This window comes from Tachysurus fulvidraco, chromosome 12, assembly GCF_022655615.1.
Source record: "Tachysurus fulvidraco isolate hzauxx_2018 chromosome 12, HZAU_PFXX_2.0, whole genome shotgun sequence".
Classification (NCBI taxonomy): domain Eukaryota; kingdom Metazoa; phylum Chordata; class Actinopteri; order Siluriformes; family Bagridae; genus Tachysurus; species Tachysurus fulvidraco.
Window position 1 is genome coordinate 8817361 of NC_062529.1, and position 26007 is coordinate 8843367.

The window sequence follows — 26007 nt, forward strand, 5'->3', positions numbered from 1 at the left end:
AAACGATGACTCCGATTTGTATTAAGTAGAATTAGAGGAAGAAAATATTTGCTGGGTGTACTTCTGTGAAAAAAGCCAATTCATTCAAAACTGCTTTCACCATGGTATTTAAATGAAGTTTATGAAGTTTAAATGAAGTTCAAACACATTTAAATGAAGTATCAGTATTAGTATTAAGTATTAGTATCTTAGTATATTAGTAAAAAAAAAAAATCATGCTTTGCTCAGAAACGTATGATTTTTTTTTAATGTATATTATGAGTAATAATTTTTTCCTAAATCTAACTAACTACATACATACTTTTTTTTTTTTTTGAAAAACACAAATAAACACACCCCTTCCCCCATGTTTTGGCTCGTCATGTCTCTTTATTGTTTTGTTATGTCTTGCTTGTTCAGAATAGTAATACAAACTTGATCACAGACACACACAAAACCTCCATCTTTCTTGTTCAAATGCACCTGCTAACCATCTACAAATAATGTTGTTGTATCCAGCTCAATACACGAGGCCCATGAAAGAGAGCAGCAACCTGAGTTACTCAAATAAGTAACGAAGGCAGCGAGCGAACACATGACTGCATCCTAACAATGTGATGTGGAAGCAATGCTGATTCCACGACGCAACAATGCAAAGGATTTCTACGAGACAGAGTCAAAGAGAGTCATCAACTGAATTTATTAAGTTCTTAAAAGCGCCTCACAGCGTGGAATCGTTTTCCGACAGGTTTCAGACGAATTAATCTTTTTTAGCAGTACTCTGGAGTGAAATTCCACTTATGGGACATTTTCAATCGGTATAAACAAATGAATGATTTCATGGCTGCAAGTCTGATATAAAATGAACACTGTTGGCTTTCAGTGGGAGATGTTTTTACGTCTGTTGGGATAACATTACACGGGATTTTAGTGGCTTAAAATATCACCTTCAAAATTTTAGCACTTTGAGAAACTCGCAGAGCAGAAATAAGGTTTGATATCATTATTTACTTTAAAGATTTGTGTGGAAAAAAAAAAAAGATTACTTTAAATTTCTCTACAAATTTGTTGCCACAAGGAAGCAAATTCCATTTTTTGGCCTTTGGGAGAAAGAGATAATTAGACAGTAATTAATTAATAAATTTATTTATTTACTTTATTAATAAATTGAGATCACCATGAAAACCATGTACAGTTTTTAAGTTTCTGTATTGTTAAAATATTATTGTAGTCTTCCAAACACTGTTTAAAAAGAAAGGTCAGAGCACAAAAGTTTTTAAGGATTTTTAGTTTAAGTATTCGATTAAATTTCTATTAAAACTTTGCCTTAGTACTTATGAACAGCTACAAATTCTTAAATTGCCAAATGTCTGCTTTCATATAAATTATTAACAACCACTGTGTGGTGTGCCATAACAAAATATTCAATATTGAACATCACATCAACACCACAAAACAGACACAAATAACATTTCGCAAATTCCACGTCCTCTCTGAAAAAGAGTTAAAAACGTATTTTGTTGACGTCTGCAGGCCACACGCCGCCTTTACAAGAATGACCTTAGCTACCAAGTAGGAGGCATTAGTCACCTGAGTTCCAGTAAAGCTCCTATCTAGCATCTATTAAAGCCCATTAGCACAGAGAAGAGGGGCAAAAAAAGGCTGCCCTTCTGTAGCACGCTACTTTTCTCACATGGCGAGGTAGACCCACAGACGAATCGGGTTCTCCGTAATAGAATTTCGTCTTTGTTATAAACAAGACGACGACCTCAGAATAATCCTTTAAGCACGGCACGCATCCTGTAGCGAGAATCACAAACTCGAGTGAATTTCATTGACATGCCAGACAGATATCGTGGTGACATGCACTTATTCAACCCATCATACTAATAACATCATGTCGGTTGTGGAGCTGTTGGTGCAATTAAGACCCATTAGGCTTGTCACCGTGTGTAGCAGCCAGAGTAACATTCCATCCATCTGCACGCTGACATTTGAAAAGTGGAAACGTCACTGATGCAGCTGCTCAAAAGGTGCAAAGGTTAATACGGTGAGTCATCACCCGGAGTGCTACTGCTCTAACCTGACTGACACAGCCTCTGACCAGCTATTATACACACACTGAAACCAGCTGAACACTTGTGCTGAAATTTCTTCTCCTTCTGTTCTGAAAAAGCACAGCTTCCTTTCCTTGCGCTCTTGCTTCTCTGATAGAACGAGACGCGGCAAGGCGTCGAATGTCGAATCACGCCGTCAGTTTATAAAAAAAATCAATCAAATAAAAAGTCTTAAACTTCATCACTGCATTTAAGTGTGTTAACTAATACAGCCAATATTTTATTACATATTCCTCCAATTTACTTGCCACATTTGAAGGAGAAAGCTCTTTAATAGGCAGATATATTTCAGCATAGTGTAGGTTGTGTGGTTCTTACTAGCTAGCTCACTAACTCTTCAACATAGTGTTACAGTAGCATCGTATTTTTAAAAAGAAAAAAAAAAAGGCCGTCTATTAGGTTTCAATTATGTCATTCAGGAAATCCTGGATTTCTTTTAACCCTCTTTTAATGAGTCACTCAAACTTTGTTCCGTAGATAAAATTATCTTTCAGTAAAATGTTCTCCCAACAGCACTAATCTCTCCTCGACACTGTAGCTCGTGTTAAAAAAAAAAAAAAAACCAGCTCATTTAAACTGAGGAAAGCTTTACTTACAGAACGCGGTTTAAAGTCTGTAACGTTTAAAAGTGTTTCACGATCTGTAATGATTCGATCATTCCAACGGCTGCTTGAGAAAAAATGGTGATCCACAATACAATCATGCAGTCAATCTGTGCAGCTAGTTTCCTCACTACAGGCTTGTGTTTACATTTTTTCTGGCCCAGACATTAGCTCAGAACAAGACTGTCAGGTCTGTGTCTTGATTAGCTCATGAGAAGTCGTGATGTTGCTTCAAGGCATATAGTAGGGTATCTAATTTGCCTCACAGAGCAACCTGACAAAAAAATTATAAAAAGTGTGGCTGTATTAGTACTAATCCATATCAAAAGAAGAATCCAGAAAGTAAATGTACTCCAGTAATAATAATTGTAATAATAATAATATCATCATCATCACTCTACATTCAGCCTCAGGCTTCCTCATTAGGAATAAATAGGGCTAAATCCAAATAAATCTACATACAAATTTTACATTCTGTGAAGATGCTTTGAGAATTTTTGATGTCCATTGTTAAAAGCGCTACACAAACAAATGAATTCAATTACATTTTATATTCCATATATAGCAGCATTTAATAATACAATCACTAATCACCTGCTGATTTGTATGCTCTTACTGTATCTATCGAATCAGCCAATCATGTTGCCGCAGCACGATCCTACAGATACAAATCAAGAGCTTCAGATAATGTTCACAAAAAAAAAAAAAAAAGAAACTGACATCTGTAACTTCAATTGTGGTATGGATATCGGTGCCATGTGGACTGGTTTACACAGAATAGTGCTAAAGCCCAAAAGCAGCCTGTGAGCAGAGGGTCTGCAGGCTGAAAAGCCTTGTTTATCAGACGTCAGACCGGACCGGACAGGAAGTCGTTGCATTCTTTGCAGCGATGGTGAGGAGAAAAGCAACGCAGAATGCAAAACACATCAAACCTTGAGACAGATAAGATGACCACATCAGATCCCACTCCTGCCAGCCCAGAACAAGAATTTAAGGCTATCATAAGTGCAGACTCACACAAACCGAACAGCCAAATAGGCATAAATAAATAAGGTGGACAGTGAGTGTATAAAACTTAACAAATAATCTATATGGCCGTGTATGTGGACCTCTGACTATTGCACCAATAGGTGGTTCATCCTCAAACCGTTGATAAAAGTTGGAAGCACACGATAGTGTAGGATGTCTTTGCAACTAAGGCTCAAACCTGTTCCAGCATGACAATGCCCCTGTGTGTATAAAGTGAGGTGACACGATTTATCAAGTATGATAGAATGAGCAAATCCCCAAGTCTACATTCCAAATTCTAGTGGAAAGAATTCCCAGAACGGTGGTTATTATTACAGCAGATCAGGAAAAGGATGTTCAAAAACCTTCAATTAGATTTTCCTGGGTTCTAAACCGACTTCCAGCAGACATGGGTTTTTTATTGTGGTAAATAAATAAGTACAATAATGCAAATCTGAGTAGGGTTCATAAGTATGTAGCATCAAGCTGGATTTGAAATAGAGATGTGATCGAAGAATAGACTTTCAGTTTTAATTCAAAAATATGTGATTGCAACTAAAGGAGGACATCACTTAATAAATAAACAAATAAACAAATAAATAAATAAACAAATAAACAAACAAACCCAGACCTATCAGAGAGACCTTCAGTCTCAGCAATGCCAGAAGTCCAGAAAGACCACAAAAACAACTAAAGTGGATGATCACAGAATTCTGTAAAGAAAAACCCCATCAATGCATCTTACCGAGCCAAGCAGACTCTCGAGGAAGTAGAAGTATCGCTGTCAAAACATACATTCAAGAGACGGCTACAAACGTCAATACATATTGAAGGGTTTACCTCATGATGGAAACCAATGGGAAAACTCAGGACAGAAAGGTCAGATTAGACATTGATTAAAAAAAAAAAAACCTATGGGTAAAAAAGTCTGCCAAGTTCTGAATCAAGATTCTTTGGACAGATGAAACCAAATTGAGCTTGTAGCAGAATGATAATAAGAGTATAGAGAAGGAAAGGATGGGCTCATGATCTAAAGCATACCACACCATCTGTCAAATATGGTGGAGGCTGTGTTAAAGCATGTGCAGGTGCTGTATGACTGCTAATGGATGTGATACTGTGTACTGTTGTTTACTGATGATGAGACTACTGACTGAAGCAGCAGGATGAATTACAAAGCATTTCCAGCTCAAATTCAAACACCACAAAACTGATAGGAACGGGCTTCACTGTACAGATGGATAATGACCCAATACGTACAGTGAAAGCAACGTAAGAGCTACTTAACGCAAAGACATGAAATGTTTTTAAATGGCCACGAGGAATAAATGGGCATGCTTTTCACTAGCTTTTCAAGAAGAAAGAACTGAATGTGGTTAAGGTCTGGCAGTTGGTGATGTTCATGAAGTCCAGACTCGGACTTGCATCCGACTATAAAAACGGATCCTTATTTTTATCATTTAGTCCAATTATTTTTGAGCCTTTGAAAAAAGGAGGGACTATGTAAAAATGGCTCTCATTCCAAAATGGTTGATCCAATATTTTTGGTTAAAACTCTTAAATCACATCTTGATTGCTTCATTTCAAATCCATTGTGGTTGTGTAAACTGCTTATGGACCAGAACGTAGAAAAAAAAAAAAAAAGATCAGCAAATCACAGTTTCTTTCTTTAGTCACACATTTTGTGCAAACAACTGATTTGTTTAAGGATAAACTGCTTTAACTGGATTTGACCGTGTGCTATTACATATTACTTTGTGCTCCTGAACCAGTCCTGCATCAGCACTTCCCACCTATACAAGAAGCAAGTACTTAACAGTGATGTTCACAGAATAAAAGCTCCTACTGAGAAGCCTGAAAATGTTCGTGCACTGTAATAAGTTTGCTTGTGTTGGCTCAGACTCACAGGCTTTCTGTCACCTCTGATCTGACAGGACATGACACAGGAAGCCTTGTAGGATGTTAAGCAGCCTGTCTTCAAAGATGAGATGTGCAACATGCTGGGGGGGGAATGACAAAGATCCCTCTTTGAAAATGCATTACAAAATCTTGGGCAGCTGATAGTGTAAAAGGGTCATGTCACTTCACTACGTCAAACTCTGTAAAGTGTCCTACATAAAGGTAATTGCAAAAACACAACAAATGGGGGAAAAAAAAACAAAAAAACCTGGAAGTGTCTGAATAGTTTTTTTTGTCATTTGACGCTTTAAAGCCAATGTGCGCTGCGGTTCCCAGTGGAAGCCTGGGAAGCTCTCATTCGCTTGGAAAGCGTTTTGTGTGGCTCATAAACAGGATTTACCGTCCTCTCAGTGTAATCACTTGAAGAGCGATAACAGACTGAGGAGCTCCGGGCGATGCTTCGCGTCTATCTCAGCTGCACTGTGCTCGCAAACAGCTGAGTGTGTATTCAGTAACCCTCCCCCTCGACACCACCTCTTTTTCTTTATCCCAACATGCTAGTAAATTCACTGCCACAGCTTTGGAAAGCGATCAGGATAAATTTGATTGGTTTCAAGATTAGCCATATGAAACATATTATCTCTCGTTAAACATATACAAGAGCTGGAACTGTCGAAGCCAAAAAGCTTTAAGGGAATGAAAAACATTCCACAGTGGCACAAACCTCACTGAAATATTAGCACGATGTACCAGAGCTGCTTTTGATGTGGCCTGAGCAATTTCTCACCTTGGAGGATTTAGTTTCTGAGATTAAATCAAAGTCGATGAGAGTCAGCGACAGACAGCGCTGTCGCAGAGGAGACAAGATCACAAGCAAAACAAGTCTCTCCCTTGATATATTTGTGTTTTACCTTCACGCCATTTGGCAGCTGCTCTTATCCTCAGTGACTAACAGAAGATGTATTTTCAAAATGCTTTTTTAAAATTTTTTTTTATTGACAAAGCAGTGAATTATCAGTTGTTCCTTGAATAACAACGAATAAAATTCTAAACAAAATGCAGACACACACATTCGTGCCGATGCACTGAAGATTGACACAGTTGTGACACAGTTGTGAAGTTTACATCCACCGACACAGCAATCTCATGCCTTTAACTGTGCGGTAACCACAAGTCTGTTAAAATGTTTATACCAAAACAGACTCCGCAGATGGGATATTCTAGGGGTTAAGGTGTTGGACTACCAATTAGAAGGTTGTCAGTTTGAATCGCAGATCCCCAAGCTCCTCTATTGGGCCCCTGATCAAGGCCATTAATGTTCAGGTTTATAAAATGTAAGTCACTCTGGATAAGAGTGTCTTCCAAATGCTATAAATGTAGACTCCACTAAACCACTGCCCAAATTAAACTCATTGGTTTAAGGAATATCTCAGGGAGTTTGAGGATTTTTTTCTCATGTGCACCCAGGATCTTGTCAGTTCAAATTGACTCCTGCTTACTAGTCAGAATGAACCAAACTAAATTGCTTAACCGACTGCTAAAAAGAAATGAGGCTCAGGTTAGTGTTACTCTTGACATGAGACACCGCATGCAGTACCGCTCACATTGTCATCTGCATTCATCATGTACATCTGAAGGATTACAAGCAATATCCTTTAGCAACATTGGTTTAAAAAACTGATCTGGAGTAGTAATTAACAGTTTCCTTTAAATGCTTAACCAATAATTCTTCAACAGCTTATCATACTGAATTACAGGGAACCTTGAGTCTATCCCAGGAGACTCGGGGCACAAGGCAGGGTACACCTGGCCAGGATGGCAGTTTATCGCAAACACTAAAGACAAATTAAGAGATGTCAATCAGCCTACAACATGTGTCTGATGAGGACACTGGAGTACCTGCAGGAAACCCCCTGGACACATGGAGAACATGCTGGAGGTGTAATTACCAAGCCACTTTGTCTCCCATCAACCAATAATGATTAGGCTTATTAATCCAACTAGGATAACGACAAATGCATGGGACAAATGGATGCGGTTGCGTTTTGTTTCTTTACTTCTTTTAACACAGATGCTGAACAGACATCTGCTTTGAGTTTGACATGTGGGAGAACAAGCGCATACTTCTCTGTGCGATCATCTGTAGACGTTGTTTTTATCTTTGACTTTAAACAAGCCATGTCGACAGTTAATCAATCAAATAAAAGATCGAAATTGATGAAAATTCTTCTCTTTCTGACCAAACGCCTGTAGTCTTTATTCTGCTTGTCTCTGATCCGATGAGCTGCTTTCGGGTGAATAATTTATTTAATGGGTTGAGCAGCAACAGTGGATCTGCTACAGAAGTCATGTAGGATTGTGTTTAATTGCTTCATATGTTTATGAGCTCTGCTCTATTCCCATCCCCCCATAAGTATTCGGGTTGATCGGTTGAAATGCTTTGCTGGCGAATTTGCTCGGCGTGTTGATGACCCCTGCACTAGAGGGCAGGTCAGAGGCAGAATATCCATGTCTGACAGATTATTTCATTGCCGTTCACTGTTAGACTACACAAATTATCATTGTGCAGCAACACAGAGATTTTAAACACATGAACTCTTAGTTGCTCTGTTATTAATACTAAAATCACTTTATGTGAACACTCAAAAATCATCCCAAATCGTAGACGCTTCCTGAGGCAATTTATTAAGTCTACTGTGATCCCTAACCCTAATCCTAATAAAAAGTATGCTTGATAAAAAGCTAGAATAAACACAGCCTTGTTCTGAGCAGTATGCAAATCCACAGTAATAAATAACATGAAGTAAAAGATGAAGCATTTCAGACTATAAATCCTCGCTGTGTACATTTGAGTCGGTTACACCGTACAAGTCAATTACCTGCCTGTTATAGGAGATCAATGATTACTTGTTTGACCATAAGTGATGATTTCCTACACATTCGATTGACTTTGTTTTCCTGGAGGTTTCTAATCCATGTTCTACACGACTTATGTCGAGTCAGCTGCTTTGGGATTTGGAAAGAAACATAATAACCCACCATGAATATACAGATTTTAAGGTTTCTTTCAATCATGAGTTCAGTGGCCTTTTTACTGGAATGTAAATTACTACTAATTATGATGAGATATTGCTTGGGTTAACAGTAGGCTCTGTATTGTTACCCGTGATAGGAGGTGGCGATGACTCTCTGCATCTCCTCCTGAGTCTCTGAGCTTGTTTACTGTAATAAATCACAGCAGGGTTCATTTGAATAGCTTTCAGCTACAATACGGCAAGCCTACTGAAAAGCTTTTGTCCCATTCTGTTGTCCATTTCAATACATGTTTTGGAGGTCACACTTTCTGAGTCACCTCAGGGGTATAAGTCAGATTTGTGATTTATTATGTGGAAGCCATAGTTTTCAAATTTGGGATGACAAAGTCTACTAGAACCTTTGATTTGATGTTTAATCTTTTACAAACGCCATCATAGCCTTTTTTCCGTTGAACAGAGGACATAAATATGCAGAGGCCTTTCTGATATTTGTGCAAAGATAGTAGTCATCTGAAAAAAATGACTGATATTTCAAACAGGAAAAATCCTTATAGTAAATATTAGTTTAATAATATAATTATTTAAAGTGAATATTCAAAAATCATTTTGTGCACCAACCCCCCATTTCCATCACCACACACACACACAAACAATAAATAAATCCAGTCAGTGTTTTTGTTTCCCATTTTCTCATCTACTGTAATTCTAGCCTCTGGTGTGAAATAGTTGGCCTCTGGCAAAAGTCATTGCTACTGATTTTTTTAAGGAAACCTTGCATCATCCTTAGTATTTTTAATAGTCTCCACAATGATAAGACTGGGCATTTAAAGCTCACTAAATTGGCTCACTAATCTTCATTAAGAAAGGCATGAACAAGATGAAATCAAATAACGCCAAACTTGCTGGCTGGATCAGGATCAGGATCACTCAGCACAATAACAACACAAAACTCTGGCATGGAGTTATTTAAGACGAAAGATCATCAAATCCCTGGCTGGATGCAAAACAGACAACAATGGAAATGTTTTAGTGCGGTCATGAGGTCTGTTTACCCACAAAAAAAAGTGTAAAGAAAAAAAAATGAATGTTTGGTGTTGAAGCGTATGAATCACAGGCTTTAAAATAGCATGGCATGCAGTGAATATGCTACCGAGTATTAAAAGAAAAAAAAAAGAAAAAAAAAAAAAGACTTCCCGCATTTAGAGACCCATGGATTTTTAAATAGCCGGCATGCAAAAAATAAACTGAAAGCTTCAGCCTGACCATAAATCTGTTAAATATCTGTAAAACATTTTAGAACAGCAATTTCTCTGCCTATAACAAAACCATACTTTTTCCTCTTCTCACCATTCTATTTCTATCCCTGTGGCTCTGCTGAATAGTGCTGGGAAATTTCCTCAGAACCTTTAATATTATAATAAGTCCAGTCCAGTCACCTAGCTCTTTCAATTGGACAGCTTAAGATGTGAACCATCTCTTTATTACATTTTTATTCCAGAACAAAAATGATTTCATTATAAGAATGCTCACTTTTTTTTTAAGGATTTTATACAGGACAGTTAGAAACAACTCAGCTGATTTTATTTACCCCATAATTCTCTGTGTTGTTGCCGTTTCCGATTCTATAGCACTATTCGGACGGGATTAGTTTTACGTGGGGACGTGGGGGTAAAGTAATTATTACCAGAGCTTCTCTGTGATTTTAGTCCCGTCCAAATGTGCCATCTCGGTAATCATTACGGACAATGTCAGTAAAGATTATGGCGACTTTTACCTTCTGTAAAAGGGTCCGGAAAAATGACCTCAGGTAATACTAATCCCGTCCGAAAAGACCCGCTGTAAATATGTACGGTAAAATTCCATCATTTCCTGTTTAAAAGTAGTTTTTGGCGCGTTTTGCAAGCATGGAGGCGCTTGAAACAGGAAGCAACGTCATACGCACATGACGACAAGGAGGTTACTGTGGTGCGTAAAGCGAGTTACCCCTCCCACTTCTGCTAGTTTTACTGAGATGTCTTGTCCCGTGCGAATTGGCCAATTAATATTACAGACGTCCTGAGGTAAAATTGCATTACTCCACGTCCCCACGTAAAACTAATCCTGTCCGAATAGGGCTTCGGCGAGCCATGTTTCACTCGAGAACATGCTATTAGCTTTCAGTTGCCTTTCTTGCCCATGTATCATCTAAGCTGTTCAGTCCTACATTATATTATAGTTTACCTAATCTTCATTTCTGTGTTCATTTCTACAATCACAAAATCTGAATTTTAGGCAACAACTACTGTAAGTGCTATATCTAACTTATGACATTAACACTGTGACAACAGCAACTAATCGGGACTCAGGAAAAGTTGCTGTTGTCTTAATGGTAATTATAAATATTATTGTCTTAAATGGTAACATGACTGCGTCACTTGACTACAATTGCTTTATTGTTTCCGAAAGCCTCAGTTTTCGCAGGCCATACTGCAACGCGAAAGTTTACCTATAGTGGTAAAGTATTTCTGCGTATGTTTTGGTACGTCTCCCATTCTGTGTTCGCGATCGCTTTTGCAACTTTATACTCCTATGTAACTCTCAGCAGCAACTCCACCTCACCGTCGAAGCATTTAAAAAACCTTTTTAATCGAAGAGCCGGAAAGTAAATAAACGCTAGGCGGAAATGACATACGTCAAAGCATCTTAGTACAGGGGCGTAAGAGTTTGCAGATGTTTTAGTGTGGATGAGAAACTTAATGATTGAAAATGGTAGTAAGGACACGGAGAGTTTATAGATGAAAAGGACCGTTTTCTAATAAATCCGGATTAGTGTGGATGCAGTCGAAGTAAAAATGCATCAAAAAGAGACTAATTTGAAGTGTTGTGTACATTACTGACTGACTTTGTTTAGTCTGTATGTTGTTTGGATGTTTAGTCTGTGGGAGTGTGCTTTATTTATCATTTTTTCTTTAAAGTATTTGGTCCTGACATCCACAGAGCTACACCTGGCTTTGGTATCATCACAAATCTAGTCATGATTTTCAGAAAGTGTTTTCCACTTCATTTAAAAAGGCAACATCATGAATTTAAAGTGCATTTTAATATTTAAGATTCATTTTTATTAAAGCACAGTTAATGTTCTGGCTTATATCTTTCACATGATCCAAGAAAAATCACAATCATCAAAGACTAAAAACTAAAATGCTTCCAATTCACTGTGTTTACACCCTACATCAGATATAACAGAATGGACCTGAAGAAGAAAGTATTGGCACAGTCTGCTGTCTTTGAGTGTTATTTGTTCAAGGTTTGTTCATTTGTAGGCATGCTAAAGAATTAGAGTGCTCTCACACCTGTGCTTGGGTATCAACACAGCCATTAAAACAAACTTGCTATGTACTGTATTGTTCTCTTAGTTTGTTCAAAAGAAAAGCAGCTTGTGAACCTCAAATGAAAGATGGCTGGTTCGGTTGCGTTCATGCTGTTCAGAGGAGAAACACTGTTTCAGAGACGCTGGTATAAAACATCTCTGACAATACGAATAAGGATAAACCACATAAACTTGCCAATAGTCAAACTACAGCTTTTAATGTAGCACAGACTAGTAATAAACATCTCAGTTGAAAGGTTTATGTCCCTGAGGGTAACTCAATCAATGCAAAACTCTCTGTTGATCTCAAAGCATTTTTCCTCTCATGATCTTATTTTATGGCTAAGTCTGAATCATCTTAAAGTAACCAAGGAGACATTTGAGCAAAAAATATCCTGGTACCTAAGAGAATTCACAATCCATCAATCTTCACAAGAGCCCCAGAACCAGATACAAAACAAACCCCATATAGTCTAGCATCCACCCAGTGCTTTTGCCTTGCATGTAATCCTGTTTTTCAAACCAAATTGAACATAAAATTGGATTTTTGTGCCATCTTGACAACACCACACTATAGCACATGTAGTTCAAATTACAGTAGGTGAAGCCAAGCTGCTGCCTTTTGTAAGATTCTTCAAGAAAAAGTTTCTTCCTTGCAAAATTTTCCAAACAGCCTGATAACCACAAGAATCGACTAAACTGTACAATTCTAAAACTGTGATCCTTTTGGGTTCATAGGTCCAATCCCTTGTAAATTTCCAGCTGCTCCAGACATGTGAAGCCTTTTCTAATGGTCCAGTCATGCTTAAAATCTTATATAAAATCTTATATAAAAAATGTATTTTTATACCCATTACACGATTCAGGCAGGTCAATAATTTGTCATAGGTGCGTAATGTTCTTTAATATTTCTCAAAAAATGGGTGGCATGGGGATTTCTCATGTATTCAAGATCATATTTATATGCCAAGGAAACAGAAAATGATAAAAAGGCTACAAAAGCATGTCTGGGTTTCAGAAATTAGTGGTGCCAAAACTTCTGGAAGGAATATATATATATATATATACAGGAAAGCTAATATTCTTGATCACCCGAAATACTGGCGGATCCTTGTCCTGAGGAATCTGAAGCCAGTTTCTACAGAGAAAGAAACCTTTTCTAAGGTTCGCTCAGGCAGTTCGCTTCATTTCCTCCTGGATTCAACTTCAAGGTTCTCTCGTCTATAGAGTTCCGGAATTACTGTTGCCTCATATTCAGTCATCTGTTACAGGGTGGCTCTTGTCATAGCATTTGTTTCATTTTATCCATTTAATTACAGTTTCACCTACTGTGCCTTCAACATCTGAGGGTACAGAAACAGCAATAATTCAATTACACACATACACACAGATAGACAGATAGACAGAAATCCGTGTGTGTAGTCTGATCTCTCCCGAAGACGTGGTTACGTAACTTTTCAGGCTTTTAATGTGTCTTCTCTAAGGTTAGGGTTAAGGTTTATTTAGAGTTGTGTTCCATGGCCTTGCAGGACTTTATTATTCTTGAGCTCACTCTGTATGTTCCTACTTTTTAAGTTACCGTACTAAGGTGTACTTGACTTGGCCACATCTGATGTTTTCGATATCTCTTTTTTTAATGGGTTTGGTTTGATTCTTCATGTCAATGATGGGTTGCTTCATGGGCAGGGAAGGCACTTTGGATTTCATCTTGTGAGTTAACAGTAACAAACTTCACATGCAAAGTTTAAATAAACTCTAGTCTTTTTTGTCTGCTTAATTGTAAGTGAAAGATGATGGACTAACACAGACATGGCTAAGGTGCAGCTGAGCAGCTAATTGTAGATAAAAGTATATTGTAAATACTTTTGGTCCCTAAAAATATGGTTGGGGAAAATCACCATTCTCCTGATTTGAAAGTACAGACCAAATTATAGCTGAAGATATTGACCTAAACCGCAGCTTAAATAACAATGAATGTCTTTTTTGAACAAACATAACAAGACTTGAAATATTCATAATATGAGTCTAAACCTTACTGCATACACTTTGGACACCTGTTGTACAAATGTAGTCATGCTATTATCCAGTCAGCCAATCATGTGGGACAGCACAATGTGTAAAATCATGCAGATAAGTGCCTTAGGTCAAGAACTTCAGTTAAAGTTCACTTCAAACACCACAATGCAGGACAAGTGGTGACTGGGCAGCAAATGATTGTGCCATGGTTGTGGGTGCCAGATGGGCTGCTTTGCGTATTTCAAATCTCCTGGGGTTTTCATGCATGATAGTCTCTAGAGGTGACATATCATAGTTTGGGGGGGGGAGACCTGAATAAAAAAAACAAAAAACGGCAGACGTACAGGCGGAAGCACCTTGTTGATGTCAGAGGAAAATAGCCAAAATTATTGGGCTTACAGGAAGTTGACTGTCTTTACAACCATGATGACTATAAAAGCATCCCAGATAGACACTCTTTACCATAAAGCCACCCTGAAAGAACCTCAAAAATAATTACTCAAGCACCTCTATGACCCAGGCTTAATAAAAACTGTATGTTACAAACTTTACAATAATCCAGGGCTTCCATGTAAAAACCTCTCTTATTAAAGCCAAATGTGCAAAGATGCCTAACTTGGTGTACAAAACACATAACTTAGGACTCCTGAACACCGGAAATAGTAAAATGCTCTCAAGAGCCAACTTATCATATTTCCATACATTGGAGGAAGCCAAAAGATGACTGCAACACATGAATACGTCCTCCAACTCTTGGGTGTGATTAGGGATTTAAAAAAGTACAGGCAGCCATGTTGTGCAAATCGTCAGGTTCACTGTTTGCTTTGCATGGTTGTATATCAGCCAGCGAATACGAGGCAATTTTTCCAGGACCAGGTGCGATAGACGGTGCAAACACGCTTTCCTGATGATGTTTCCACATAATTTGCTATAATTATTCAAGAGTGTTTTGCTGAAGTCTTACCCAGGCTGAAGTAAAGTACCTTCCATGAACATGTACACAAACACACACACAGAACTTACACTGACATAGTAATTAAATCATCAATTCATGCTAAGCCATTTAGTTTTTAACCTTAACCTTAATCTCAGTAACCAAAATGGAAACTATTCCGGTTTTTATTTTTGAATCTACATTTGTTTCCTTTTAGCAGTTCAGTTTTCCTTGTAGGTACCAACCTATTCCTGACAAGGTCAATACTGTCAGATAGGTCTGCTGCTGTGGAGCCATTGAGTAATGCAGTGAATAGTCAGTGGAATGCCTTTCATAGCATTACTCACTTATTAGGTATTGTAAGAATGTCACAAGTGCTCAAATCTGATTCACTACATAAATGCTAAATGCTGGCTTGTTTATAGCCGACTTGTTTGCCAAAAAACAATGGTTATGGACAGGGAAGCATCTAAACAGGTGAATTAGATTAATTGTGTGTAATTCAGTTGTAATTCGTGTCGTTTCAGTTAACACTGCTCAGACACTCCATGGCTTTCATTAAGTGGTCACACCTCTGTAAGACACGAAAAGTTTATTGCAACTGAAATCACTTGATGCTTTTCTCATAACCTGAGAAAAAAAAATCATAAGAACTGATTTGATCTTAAGATTTTATCTTTGGTCATCAATTAGAGCAATTTGTTTGAGCTGCAAACTGTACCGACATATTAATATAGGTTATAATACTTCTTTTGCCATAACAAAAAATGACAGGTTATGAAAATATTTATCCTAAATACTAAACTGTGTGTTGTACACTAAAAGTGTACAATTACAGTACAACTAACATTTTTTAAAATAAAGTTACTACAGTATATTTCCACACTGATATCAGTACTATGTTATCTTGACAAACCAGGACTATGAAACTTGCTCAACTCCCAATGAAGGAAGAAGTACAATGTAAGCGGTAAATCTTACACAGTGTAACTATAACAACCTGAGTTACAAGGATGTTTTGGCTCTGACGTATCATCTAGTAAATGTCGCATTTAATCCTCCAGATGCACACTAGAAAGCCGGGCAAGTATGTGAAGGATGCCGCTGGTGTTGCCACTGCGTCTGCACATGCAGAGAGGATGAGATTCAAGCATCCCTGTTTCAAGCATTCCTCCGGAGTATTTGGAAGTTGTGTCAAGACATACACATGTTCACCTTTCCCACTTGACTGGTAAGTCAATGCACTGAATACTCCTTTTATTCGCTTATGGTATATTACACATATGTTACTTATGTCTTCAACATGTGTTACAAAAAAATCTATTATAATTCTGGCATTTATAATAAAAGGAAGAGTGATCAGGAATTCACAAAAAACACAATGTCCATTTGGGGTCATTTGCACAAAATTTATGCTTTTTTAAATATATAATTCCAAATATCAAGGTTATACCTACAAGCTGATCATGTAACCTTAATTAATTGTTTATTAAGGACAAATTAAGTGGTACAAGACCTGGACATTTTTACTAAATGATGTTTAATGACTGCATTAACTCAGCTGGCAAAAAGAGCAGTGAGGACAGAGCACACCGTTCAAGACTGCCATGATTTTCTACCTCATGTTGATGATGATGAATGGCTCCTGAGCTGATAAAATTTTCCTGTGCAACAGCTAGCAGAAAGTCTGAAGAATGTGCCGGAATTGTGCTACAAACCAACCTGTACTTCTGGCTACAGGAACATTTCTGCTATTGCCTGCACTTCTGTTAAAAGATTCACAAGGAAATGAGACCGGTTCAAGGGCAGTCCATGAAAAGGTTTGTTTCATTAATTACTTCAACTATATTCGACTATCCTCTCATTGTTATATACAATTCAGATCAAGAAAAAATTGTATGTTTAATAAACAAGACCCCTATTGTGTTAAATGAGAGAGAATACAGTATATTTTAAATGTCGGTACAGTAGACTTACAGATTGATTTCCCTCTACAGTATGTTGTATATCTGTACAGTATATCTGGTGACAAGTTTATCTTATCATGAATGTGTGCTTGTTTAACCAGCAGACAAATTGTCTAGTTGTCTTTCAAGATCATATACAGTAAATTGACCCACTATTCACAATGACTTGAATCAGGACCCAGATTGGGAATCTTACTGATCTCCTCTTGGAGAAAGGAGTACATTTACATTTATTGATGCGGTATGTGTTTCTCTCAACCCATGCACGGAGCCAAACGGTAAAGGGTTTTCTCTTTAGCTTTTACCAGTTTGATACAAAATCACTGAAAGTAATCCTATACACTCCTGAGGGAATTTCTGACAAACCCATCCGACACCGCGGTTATTATTTTTATTTGGATCTGCTTGCAATATATCTGAACAGTCCTATAGCTGGTACTCAAAAAGCAGTTTGGGATAAACAAATGCTGAACGATGTGTCTGGATGCACAGCGCTAACACCAAATACATTCCCTTGTTAATGAACATTGGTCCTGTGTGCTTCATATCTGACCACCTGCTCCCGTTAAAACCTCCTGCTCCGGCAACTATTTTGTTGGGTCCTGCGGGATCCGTCAGTCTAACGCGCGTTTGATTGCGAAAGCTCTCTCAGGGCACTCGGTTGGTCTTAATGAAGTCTGAACTGGCACACAGCACTCCACAGGTGGCCCTATTAAAGCTGTGATCAAAAGCAATGAACAAACCAACTATCTGTTTTTTTTTCTCTTTGTGATTTGGGTCATTTTACATTTACATGCTCGGTAAATTGGTCCACCCAGGGAAACAGACCATAGACATAGTCTTTTCATTATGCAGCCTCAATAATACATATAAATAAAGTATTATTTAGGTAATTAAAATGTTTTACTGAGTCTTGACCATATACAGAATGCAGCCTGCCCTAGTGTCTTGGGGTAACGTGCATGAAATACCTGCATGTCTCTTCATCACTAAACTCTTGCGAATATAAAGATATGAATTAACAAAGCATCCAAAAATTTTTACTTAAAGACATCCTGGCATAAGTGAATACACAGTTAGCGAATAAGTACACATGCTGCTTTCAGTATAATAGCCCATTTATTTCACCCTGTGGTTTCATGAAATTTCATTAACTTTCCATCTCACATGCCTTACAGCACAGTTTCCAGTACCCAAGAGTACTCCCTTTCTTGCACATTTTAATGTCTTCCCTGCTATCAACACTCCTAATCCAACTAATCAGCTAATTAACAACCCTTCCTGGATTGAAATGCATGCGTTCGAGCAGGAAAAAACTCTAAAATGTGCAGGACAGGGTGTACATCACCAGGGCTTGGATGTTGAGCTTTTAATCTTTTAATATAATTTCACTGAAATTCTATACTCTGTATATTTTTATTCTTTATCTGTAACATGCACATACAGTTCCACTGCAACCGAAGACAGCCTCGATTTTGTTGATGTCAGAAATATTTATTTTTAAATCTCAGTGTGAAACACTTTCATTGCAAAAAAAAATAATAATAATAATAATAATAATATAAATAAATAAAAAGACCAGACAAAAGTATCCTCCTTATCTGAAGCTCACAGTTTACGCAACCCATTGTTTCCTCACAAACCTGGATCATAGACATGTACAAGCACAAACAAGTCCATTTTCTTTAACCACAGATCGTCATATAATCTGACACATAGATATGTAAACAGTAACAATCTGGGGGAAAAAAAAACTCCTGAAAATCCCACAACCTAAATCAAACTTTTTCTAAATGGCTTTACCAAAAAGAACCATCCAAAGCATGCATGCTTTCTTAAATTTCTCTGATACTGTGTGTGTTTTTGTTTTTTAAAGAAATGTATAGACACACAGGGGGGGAAATTGCAAACAGTAACAGCTGTCAAAATGTTTTTACAACTAAGGAACAAAATATAAGTGGAATATTTGTAAGGACTATAACTCAAGATGCAAATGCCGTCCGAATAGGGCTCGAGTCTGAGGGAGCAGTTTTCAATTCAGCTTTTTGTCACTAAACTTGACTCTCTGACATGGAAGTTGAAGTTCAGCTCGAGTTCTGAAGCTTTCGACGTGAAAACGACACCGTAAACAACAACAAAACAAACAAACAAACAAACAGCAGCGTCGAGCGTTTTCATCTTCCTTGTGTTTTATGACGGTTCTCCGGGAAATTTCCACATTATTATTATTATTACTACTACTACTACTATTATTATCTCAAAACTCACAAGAGTCAAAATCAAACGATTCGTATTTCGCTGATACGTTTGAAACCGCATCCAACACACCGATTCGACGTGAAGGACATTAAACGATAAGATAAAACGTGTTAATCTGAAGTTAAACACGCTGTGGTGCACGACTGCCCCCCCAACACAGAAAACCACCGCAAAGCACCGAATAATCCTCGTTACATTTTCAGTAAAACTTGCAGTGTCCTTACCTTTAACCTATTAATGCATGCGGCTGATTAAATTGTCCGCGAGCGCATGGATTAGTGACGTCTTAATTCAGTCTCTGTGCAGCTCTCTGGCTGTGGTGTCCCTGTCGAGACGGATTTCCCTGTGCATTGCCAGTCTGCTGTGCCATCAAACGACTCGGAGTGGATCAGACCAATACCTGAGCACAACTGACGAACACTTTTTTTTGCTCTTTTATTTATTATTTTATTGAATCGTTTATGCTTTTACGTAACAGCACCATCCGTTCCCTCGGTGAGTGTTGACGCATCACATGCTTGGACAATATGGAGTTTCTTAAAGGGCCACGGCGACTAATATATCGATGCCTATATTTTTTTTTTTTTTTTTTTTTTTTTTTTTTTTTAAGAAAAGTGCCTACCTACTGTATCTCACAAACAGAGCAAAATATTTTAAGTGACTAGGTTTTTGTAAATGCTTTATACCATGCGTATTTTGGCCACGTGAGACTGTTATGTACTGTAGTTGGACAATATACAGTGTGTAGTATGCAGAGGAGGGAGTAAGTCACACATGTGCAAGTCACAAGTAAGTCTCAAGTCATGAAAGTCAAGTCTTTTTTAAATATTTTTCAAGCAAGTCTCGAGTCTCAAATTTGCGACTTAAGTCTGACTCGAGTCAAGTCGAGTCCCCCATCACTGAATCATTTAACTCAAGTCCGAGTCAAGTCTCAAGTCATGAATGTCAAGTCAAAGTCAAGTCGAGACTTTTTTTATATTTGTCAAGCAAGTCTCAAGTCTCAAATTTGCACCTGACTCGAGTCCCCCATATCTGATAGTATGTTATGACAACAGAACTGGTCCATATATGAATCTTCGTTAGATATTCTTTGAATACATTACATTGAGGTTCACCCGTGACCCTATTTTAGATATAAAAAATAGATGCGTCGGAACAATTTGGTCAGGAACACATACAGGCAAGATTCGGTGGCTCAGTTTTTAAGTATTTTGGGATGTGAACATCAATCCAGCACCACCAAGCTCCCACTGTTGAATCCTTGAGCATAACTCAACTCTCATCTAATTAGTTGTATCATGTCTCAATATTAAGTATTAAGTGATTTTCTCTAAAGAAAAGCACTATCCGAATAAGCAAACACAATTGCAATATAGGCCATACCATAGCAGTGGCACCTTAAACTGTGGGACGAGGAAGGTGATACCCCTACAAAAATCACAGGTTCACACTTTAATTACATTTGATGTTGGGTATTAAACTCTATAAATATCGACCCAGTGACCAGACACATTCCCTTCACCCTCTCTGCACTAACAGAATCACCACTTGTTATCTGACAAATGAGATAAAGCTGCGCTTTATATAAACAATATTGTAAGTACAGTCGCTTGTACAACGGATTTCAAACTCCGTTGATTGGCACTAGACGCCAGGTAGATAACTTGCTTGTTGGAGTTTAAGGCAATAGTTAAATTTCACAGTATATCATACATCGTTCCAAGTAACATAGCAGTCCCCACAGTTGACTGGATCATTAAATTGTGCATTAATTATTTCCACATCAATAAAACACTCAGTAACCAATACACCCTGGATAGAATACACTATGAACACACACACTGATTCACACACACAGCAAGCTACGATGCATTGTGTGTTCTGACAATTTATGTCATAGCCAGCATTAACTCTATCAGCAATTTTGCTCCAGTTGTTCTGTGGAATCATATGTACTAGCCTTCACTCCACACATGGTTCTTGTGTATCAGTTACCCTGTTGCTGGTTCACCGATTGTCTTTTCTTGGACCACTTTTGGTAGGTAACCACTGCATAACAGAAACACCCCTCAGGACCTGGTGTTTTGGAAATGCTCTGACTAGCCATCTAGCCATCAAAAGTTGGCCATTGTTAAAGCTGCTTAAGAGAGAAATGACTGTTCACTTGTGGCATAATATATTCTACCCCTTGACAGGTTATATTGTAACAATCTCATCGGTGTTATTCACTTCACCTGTCAGTGAATTTAATGTTATTACTGATTGCCTCAATGCCGAGATAAATTGCTTATATAAAGTCCTTTGTATGAACCACAAGACCCTTCGAAAAATAAGACTTCTCTAAATACAACCACACACACTAAATATAACTTAGGGCTGTGATTATATTACAGTGTGGCAATGATGAAAATGAAATGTGATGCAATGGGTAAGTACAATCCCGTTTAATTCTTGAAAAAAACAATACGTAAATGTGTTATAAAAGGGTAAAAAACAAAACGTAAATGTGTTATTAAGTGAAAATGACCTGACATACAGCTAAGTATGGTGACCCATACTCAGAATTTGTTCTCTGCATTTAACCTATCCAGAGTGCACACACCCAGCAGTGAACACACACACATCGTGAACACACACCCGGAGCAGTGGGCAGCCATTTATGCTGCGGCGCCTGGGGAGCAGTTGGGGGGGTTCGGTGCCTTGCTCAAGGGCACCTCAGTCGTGGCCGGTCCGAGACTCGAACACACAACCTGGGGTTAGGAGTCAGACTCTCTAACCTTTAGGCCACAACTTTCCCTATTCCATATATACAGTGGAATTTAAGCTGTTTAGGGTTGTGAATGAGATATAAATGCCCCAATTTACCAATAGGCTCAGATGTGGTCCATATCATCTCCTCTTATATGGCTCCTGTCTGCTAGAGCATGAGTTGTGGCATTGTATGGAATTGTATGAAAGTAAGAAATTTTGAACATTTAGATAACTGTAGGTAAAAATATAAGCCGATTTTTCAAGTATGAGCCAAATCTGTGCTGTCATTTACTCTGATATTTGACATCATGTCCAACATGCCATCATCTTGACATATTTCAAACACAGTTGTTTTTTTTATACAGTTAGCATAAAGTGAAGACCTAGATATTCATTCATAACCACTTTACTCTGGCCATTGGAGATCCAGAGTCTATCTCATTCCTGGAAAATGACTCTTTCAGGCCCTTCTCAGATTACAAACACACCCCCAAGTGCAGCTTAGCTCTGTGATTGCATTTCACTGTGGAACTGATGCAATGCGCTGATGAAAGTGAATACAATGCACTAGAAAATTGCATTCACTTTCAATTCTTAAGAAAGCAATATGCTTCTGATAAGCAATACCCTGGAATGTTCTCTATAACACTTTTACATTTCTTTTCTCTTAGTTAATTGATGTGAAACAGGAATTATGCAATTATTCACAATCCTTCTCAAACCCACTCACAAAAGAAACAAAAAAAAATTTAACAAAAATAAAATAATCCATCTACACTGTATTTTTCTTTTGTTAAATAAAACATATTTACATTTCCAGTATTTGGCAGACACCCCTATCCAGAGTGACTTGCATTATCTCATTTTTGCCAAACACCTTAACCACTAGGCTACTGCACATTGATCCAGTCCCTGGCAGAAGTTAACCATATTAATATTTCACATAACGTCCAGGCAGTGGATTATAATCTGTCTGAATATAGTCTGTTCATGCAGCAAAGTACACTTACAGTCAAATCCAGATTTATTGGCATTCATCAGGAGAATGGGCAGGTTATAGTACTGTATAGAATAAATATTGCTCACACCAGGACGGATTCATCAATCTTTCAGTAATATGCTGTCTAAATACTTGTATGTGACAAAATAAACAACGTTAATGGAATGCGAACCATCTGTAATAGATTGAATCAACCATAAATTTCCAGGTGTGTGATTTACATTTAGGATTGCCCACAATCCCAATAAATAAATAAATAAATAAATAAATAAATAAATAATCCAGCTCTAGAACTAGAAGATATTTTGAATCGCATATGACAATAAAAATATATATTATTTACCAGCATAACAACCCTTGAAAAGTCCAAAACCTAAAGCCACATTTTCAGAAAAGGTGAATTAGATTTTAATTAAAAGGATAATAAAGGGTTTGACATGAAATTGGAGAAAAAAATATAAGGTACTTTATCCAGGGGAGCATGGACATATGCATGGATAGCAAGTAACTGCAATTTCATTCATTTTTTTTTTTTATCAAAACAAAGTGTCTCAGCAGCTCTTGGTCAGAAATTCTGTGCACACCAGCGCACCCTTCCTGATGTTGTGTTGGAAAAGCAGGAGGTTATGTGTAACAGGAAGTAAACATTGGCACACAGTGCACTTGGGAGTATACGGCAGCTTGTATACCAGAGCCATACCAGATCGTTCACTTATCTGTCGCTTAGTGCTGGCTTAATGAGGTGTTGCACAGCATTAAAAGAAAATGGCGTGACAAATGGAGCAAACTTACACAGACTGCCTGAACCATTCAAACCCTTTTATACAGCAGCATTCTTAATGAACCGAATAGTCGTATTTGCTCTAATATAAGGTTTCATGTCGCCTTGCTTTCTTTATTAATTTTCCCCCATATTCAAAATATGTTCAAATGCTGTTAATATGAAATGAATGAAACGTCACCACAGTTCCATTAAATTAACTGAAATGTACAAGCTATTTAAACTATAATTTATTGTAATTCCTATATAAAAGTGCTAACTTAAAGCCAATATGTTGAGGTTTACATTAGATAGTTACATCTTTTTATGCATAAATTGTCAGTTTTTCAAAATGGTAAATCCTATCACAAACAATATATCAATTCTTTACAATTAATTGACAACATTAATAATGTATATAAGCAACTTGTCAATCCCTAATGAATTTATGTATTTTTAATTGCTTTCAGTACTCTTATTCTCTGTTAAAGCTTATGACTATGTACTGTACTTCCCTGGGGTATTAATCAGAAATAAAATCCTCATGTCATCCATCATGCTGGGGGGGGGGGGGGGGGACACACACACACATAACACTGACATCCAAATTACTTGTAAATACAGCTACATTTCTATTGACCACAATCTGTGAAATAATGTTTTAGAAGTCTGTAAAAATTAGAATTGGGAATGGAAGAGGATCCAGGAGCTTACTGCCCTTGCATACAGTGGGGAAGATGCTGAGGATGATTATGAAAAACACAAAGATCAACATTCTACCTCCACCTCCTGAACAACCAGTTGTTTGGAAGAGTTGCATGAAAAGAGCCACTTTTTAAAAGCAACAGTAAAGCACAGCATAAGAACTTCAAGCAACGTTGAAGCTAAATCGTGTATTGTTGCAAGATAAGACAAACCTTTTAGATATGCTCTGGATCATTATTTGGATGATTGGAGAAAAAAAGAGGGATGAAATAAATAAAATTAACACAATACTGTGATTCTGGTGGTTTGTTTTGGTCTCATATCACAAGGGCTGTTGTTAGGATGGCATCATGAATGTTTTATGCGGAAGTGAATCATTTATAAATATACTGTCAAATGATTTTAATGATCTCAAACTGTTATAGAAATTAAACACAAAGTGTAGACTGGTGTCTGATGTTACAGGAAGAGGCTTATCACATCATCAGATATTAATCGCTGAAGTGAGGCAGGGAAGTAGGCAGGGTTGCAGTCATTTCTCAAACAATTGTGAGAGCAAAGAAAGCTAAAGAAAGATTTATTGTTTTGTAACATTTACATTATGCTAAAATAGTCTTAATATGATATCATTTTGCTTAAATTAATCAAGGTTCCAATGGCTCGATTTTTCATGGTAGTTATAGATACCTGAACAAGTCATCATAGTATAGCATGCACTGATCTAAAGTAAGATTCTTCATGAGTGCGATTTTTCCTGAATTAAATTGTGTATGTTAGTCTTGAAATGCAAAATCCAACACGCAGAATATGGAAACATTACAACCATCTCTGAGAACATATGCATTTTATAAGCAGTTTTTAATGAGTTTTTAAGAGATTCATTACATTTAAAAAATATTTGGAATAACCACAGCACCTATGACTAGAGTAGAGCCAGTTAAAGTGGGTTGGGCATCTAAAAAGGATGATTCTGGACAGTATTTCCCAATGGTAATGGACAGAGTCCTCAAAATAAATCCAGAACCCATTAGAAAGACTATATCTGTCAGTTGCTAAGCAAGCAAGCTGGAATCTGTTGGGGAGAGAAACCCTGACCTTCTTATTCCAATGCTACCATACTATGAAAAGTGGACAGAAAACAAGTGAATAATTAAGAAGAAGAAGAAGAATTAAGAAGATAATGAATGAATGAATGAATGAATGAACGAATGAATGAATGAATGAAAGATGCAAAGTCAGCACATGGAGTAAACATAAACATAACATTATTTAAACATAACAGCTAAGCAGCCTGGGAATGGATTTTCATGTCCATATATATATATATATATATATATATATATATATATATATATATATATATATATATATATATATATCTGAGTATAGATCTTCACTTTTCTTTTCCCCCCTTTGGGGTCTATTTCTGTAAGCATCATTTGTGAGTCATCTCAGTAACACAAGCTGAGATTCACCAAAACCCAGAGGCAAATAGAAGAAAGGGAAGAATGGCTGTATGTCAGCAGTATTTATTGCCCTTACATGTGATTTTGTTTAAGGGTCTCAGCATGTGTGTGCACAATAAGGTATTCGGGTAATTTTCCCTGCCTTTAGCAGTTAAGAAGT

General features: G+C 37.4%; 1 protein-coding gene across 1 annotated transcript in view; it reads right to left on the reverse strand.

Annotated features, from left to right (window-relative positions):
* bahd1 (bromo adjacent homology domain containing 1) overlaps positions 1-19675 on the reverse strand; it is a 46169-nt gene extending 26494 nt beyond the window's left edge. The window contains exon 1 of the mRNA XM_027172428.2: positions 19390-19675. The gene's annotated coding sequence lies outside the window, so the exon portion shown is untranslated. The remainder of the gene's footprint in view (positions 1-19389) is intronic.
* Positions 19676-26007: the final 6332 nt, after the last annotated feature.